The sequence below is a fragment of the Tachyglossus aculeatus genome, chromosome 1 (assembly GCF_015852505.1).
Source record: "Tachyglossus aculeatus isolate mTacAcu1 chromosome 1, mTacAcu1.pri, whole genome shotgun sequence".
In the NCBI taxonomy this organism is placed as follows: Eukaryota; Metazoa; Chordata; class Mammalia; order Monotremata; family Tachyglossidae; genus Tachyglossus; species Tachyglossus aculeatus.
This window is the reverse complement of record NC_052066.1, coordinates 112009566-112015087: the sequence shown is the minus strand read 5'-3', so window position 1 is coordinate 112015087 and position 5522 is coordinate 112009566.

Below are 5522 nucleotides of genomic sequence, written 5' to 3'. Positions count from 1 at the left end.
CCCCACAGCACCTGTATATATATCCGTACAGATTTATTATTCTATTTGCTTGTACATATTTACTATTCTATTTATTTTGTTAATGATGTGCATATAGCTTTAATTCTATTTGTTCTGACAATTTTAACACCTGTCTACGTGTTTTGTTTTTTTATCTGTCTCCCCCTTCCAGACTGTGAGCCTTTTGTTGAGTAGGGACTGTCTCTATAAGTTGCCGACTTGGACTTCCCAAGCGCTTAGTACAGTGTTCTGCACACAGTAAGCGCTCAATAAATACGATTGAATGAATGAATGAATGAATGAATAAATGCAAGAACACAAGCCAACTCATTATACAGAAACTGGGTGTATTAAAGGCGAGTTAGAAATCCAGAAGAAAATGACCATAAACTCCTAAGCAAAGGAAAGGTAGAAAGGCTAACCAAAAACCACTTGGGTTAAGCAGCACATATAATACAAATAGCCTCATAGATAAGAAGCTCTTTTAGACTGTGAGCCCACTATTGGGTAGGGACTGTCTCTATATGTTGCCAACTTGTACTTCCCAAGCGCTTAGTACAGTGCTCTGCACACAGTAAGCACTCAATAAATATGATTGATGATGAAGCTCTGACTGTGTTTACCATCAATCAATGTTGTTTTTTGAGTACCTACTGGGTGCACAACACCATACCAAGCCCTTGGGAGAGTAGACTAGAATGAGTAAACATGATGAAGATGATTATGGTATTTATAATAATAATGATGGTATTTGTAAAGCTCTTACTATGTGCAAAGCACTGTTCTAAGCGCTGGGGAGGTTACAAGGAGATTAGGTTGTCCCACAGGGGGCTCACAGTTTTCATCCCCGTTTCACAGATAAGGTAACTGAGGCCCAGAGAAGTTAAGTGACTTGCCCAAAGTCACACAGCTGACAATTGGCAGAGCCAGGTTTTGAACCCATGACCTCTGACTCCCAAGCTCGGGCTCTTTCCACTGAGCCACACTGCTTCTCCTATCAATTCAATCAATTCTCTATTCTATTTATTTTATTTTGTTAGTATGTTTTGTTTTGTTCTCTGTCTGCCCCTTCTAGACTGTGAGCCCACTGTTGGGTAGGGACTGTCTCTATATGTTGCCAACTTGTACTTCCCAAGCGCTTAGTACAGTACTCTGCACACAGTAAGCGCTCAAATACGATTGATTGATTGATTGATTGATTCTCCTCTTTAAGCATTTTATGAAGTGCTTACAAAGTGCCAACCACTGTACCAAGTGTTGGGGTAGATACAAGGTATTCTGGTCAGATACCAGGGTTCATACTTGTTATTTGTTATACCATAAAATAAAAATAAAAAGGAAGGAGGAATTCCACTATTAATAATAATAATAATAATAATGGTATTTGTTAAGCACTTACTAGGTGGCAAGCACTGTTCTAAGCACTGGGTTAGATACAAGGTTATCAGGTTGTCCCACATGGGGGTCACAGTCTTCATCCCCATTTTACAGATGAGGTAACTGGGGCACAGAGAAGTGAAGTGACTTGCCCAAAGTCACACAGCTTAAATGTGGTGGCGCCGGGATTAGAACCCACGACTTCTGACTCCCAAGCCCAGGGTCTTTCCACTAGGCCACGCTGCTTCCCTATTGCCCCATTGGTTCCATAAAATGAAAGATCACCTGCATTTGGCACTATTCCCAAGTCTACAAGTTACAATTTACCTCACCAGAACACAAAGGCAATCAATCAGTGGTATTTATTGAGCATTTACTATGTGCCAAGCACTGTTCTAAGCACTGGGGTAGATACAAGGTAATCAGGTTGTCCAACGTGGGGCTCACAGTCTTCACCCCCATTTGACAGATAAGGTAACTGAGGCACAGAGAAGTGAAGTGACTTGCCCAAGGTCACACAGCAGACACGTGGTGGACCCAGGATTAGAAGCCACGTCCTCTGACTCCCAAGCCAGTGTTCTTTCCACTAAGCCACACTCCTTTTCTACTGTGGGGAGAGCCCTGTACTAAGCACAATTCAGCAATAAAGGGAGACAATCCCTGCCCACAATGGGCTCACAGTCCAGAAGGGGGGAGACAGACATCAAAACAAGTACACAGGTATCAATGGTGCCTGTATCCTTTTTTTTAAAGGCATTTCAATCAATCAGTGGTATTGACCACTTACTATGTGCAATCCAATGTGCACGTATGTCCCTCCGTCTACCCCAGGCCCACATCCTTCCCCTGGCCTGGAATGCCCTCCCTCCACACACCCGCCAAGCTAGCTCTCTTCCTCCCTCCAAAGCCCTACTGAGAGCTCACCTCCTCCAGGAGGCCTTCCCAGACTGAATAATAATACTACTAATGGCATTTATTAAGCGCTTACTATGTGCAAAGCACTGTTCTAAGCGCTGGGGAGGTAACAAGGTGATGAGGTTGTCCCACAGGGGGCTCACAGTCTCAATTCCCATTTTACAGATGAGGTAACTGAGGCACAGAGAAGTCAAGTGATTTGCCCAAAGTCACATAGCTGACAAGTGGCAGAGCTGGGATTTGAACCCATGACCTCCGACTCCAAAGCCCGGGCTCTTTCCACTGAGCCACGCTGCTTCTCTAGCAGCGTGGGGGGACTGAACCCCCTTTTTCCTCTCCTCTTCCCCATCGCCCCCCGCCCTACCTCCTTTCCCTCCCCGCAGCACTTGTATATATTTGTACCTATTTATCACTCTATTTATTTTACTTGTACTTATTTACTACTCTATTTTATTAATGATGTGCATATAGCTATAATTCTGTTTATTCTGACGGTTTTGACACCTGTCTACATGTTTTGTTGTCTGTCTCCCCCTTCTAGACTGTGAGCCCGTTAGTGGATAGGGACTGTCTCTATATGTTGCCAACTTGTACTTCCCAAGCTCTTAGTACAGTGCTCTGCACACAGTAAGCGCTCAATAAAAATGATTGAATGAATGAATTAGCAGACACATTCCCAGCCCAGAACAAATTTGCTCAGGCACCGTACTAAACACTGAAGAAGATACAAGCTAATCAATCAATCAATTGTATTTATTGAGCGCTTACTGTGTGCAGAGCACTGTACTAAGCGCTTGGGAAGTACAAGTTGGCAACATATAGAGACAGTCCCTACCCAACAGTGGGCTCACAGTCTAAAACAGTCCATGTCCCGCGGTATTAATCCCCATTTTACAGTTGAGGTAATTGAGGCACATTCCCAGCCCAGAACAAATTTGCTCAGGCACCATCCTAAACACTGAAGAAAATACAAGCTAATCAGGGTGGACACAGTCCATGTCCCACGGTATTAATCCCCATTTTACAGTTGAGGTAATTGAGGCACAGAGACTTGCTAAGGTCACACAGCACACAAATGGCAGAGCTGGGATTAGAACCCAGGTCCTTCTGACTCCCAAGTCCGCGCTTTCCCCAATAGGCCATGCTGCTTCTCATCCCTGTTTTTGCTCTCCAAAAGTCTGGGAAGCCTGGATGTGAGACAGCTTTGCATACAGTTTTCCACTTGGGGAAGTAAAAAAGAAGCCAAACACGTTCTCTGCCCTCGAGGATCTTTACAATATAATGAGTCAACAATTCATTTTCACAAAATAATTAAATATTGGCTGCTAATTACTTAACAAAAAAAAATGACCAGTAATTTGCAGCTTTTTAAAAATTGCAGACCCAGAAGGGAAGTGTGATTATACCCGATTGGCCCATCTGAAGGAATTCCTTTGACATTCCTGGTTATAACAATGGTGAACGTTGGTGAAAAATATTTCCTTAATTCAAGTCAGAAGAGGGACAATCTTTGGAGTTTCTCCACTTGTAGGAGACTGCCATCGGGAACCTTTTGTCATTCCATCAAACTTAAGAGTCAAATAAAGATTCCGTACCTATTAGCCCTGAATCTGGAATCTGGGGAAAAATAAATATTAATTGCTGTGAGATGTTCTTTCAGGACACCTCACTAGAAAAAACACTGCATGCCCCAATATAGTTCCCTACTACTATAAAGCAAGTCCCTGTTTTACACTTTATCAACAGTGTAGAAGAAAAGACCCCATCATATAATAATAATAATAATAATAATAATAATAATAATAATAATAGTATTTCTTAACCGCTTACTATGTGCCGAGCATTGTTGTAAGTGCTGGGGTAGATACAAGGTAATCAGGTTGTCCCACATGGGGCTCACAGTCTTAATCAGTGCCTTAATTACCTCATCTGTAAAATGGGGATGAAGACTGTGAGCCCCACATGGGACAGTCTAATTACCTTGTATCTACCCCAGCGCTTAGAACAGTGCTCGGCGCATAGTAAGCGCTTAACAAATACCATCATTATTATTAATCTCCATTTTACAGATGAGGTAACTGAGGCCCAGAGAAGTCAAGCGACTTGCCTAAGGTCACACAGCAGACAAGTGACGGAGCCGGAATTAGAACCCATGACCATTGACTCCCAAGCCCATGCTCTATCCACTAAGCCATGCTGCTTCTCTAATACTGATTTGATTCCCACTCCATCCTACACCCTAAGGCTGCGTCACTTCCTTGGGGGGCTGGATATACGATGGCTATGCTCCCGTGTAATGGCAGCCAAAAATTCCATTTACATGAAATGGAATTCTTTTTCATTATTTCTTTTTGCTGGGCGATCAGAAGCAGCATATATGGACTTGAGTGCTTTGTACAGTGCCCTGTATCCAGTAAGCACTCAATAAATGCCATTGCACCTAGTAAGCGCTTAACAAATACCATCATTATTATTATTATTGGTATATGTAAGGTAGTACTGGGGTCCAGTTTTTGCCCATCAGATCTAATTTAAATCCATCCATAAAATACAACGACTGGATTATAATAGAGGTTTTAATAATAATACTGATGGTATTTGTTAAGCGCTTACTATGTGCAAAGCACTGTCCTAAGCGCTGGGGAGGTTACAAGGTGATTAGGTTGTCCCACGGGGGGCTCACAATTTTAATCCCCATTTTACAGATGAGGTAACTGAGGCACAGAGAAGTTAAGTGACTTGCCCAAAGTCACACAGCTGACAGTTGGCGGAGCCGGGATTTGAACCCATGACCTCTGACTCCAAAGCCCGTGCTCTTTCCACTGAGCCACGCTGCTTCTTTTAGAGGACATAGAGTCATGCAACACTACTTGAATGCTTTTGCTTACTATGTGAGGAGGACTGAATTAAGCGCTTGGGAGAATTAATAATAATGATAATAATGATGATGGTATTTGTTAAGCATTTATTATGTGCCAAGCACTGTTCTAAGCGCTGGGGTAGATACAAGGTTATCAGGTTGTCCCACCTGGGGCTCCCAGTCTTAATCCCCATTTTATGAGGTAACTGAGGCACAAAAAAGTTAAGTGACTTACCCAAAGTCACCTAGCTGATAAATTGTGGAGCTGGGATTAGAACTCACAACCTCTGACTCCCAAATCTGGACTCTTTCCACTAAGCCAGACTGCTTCTGCTTTAAATCAACTTAGTAGACTTGAATCCTGCTCTCA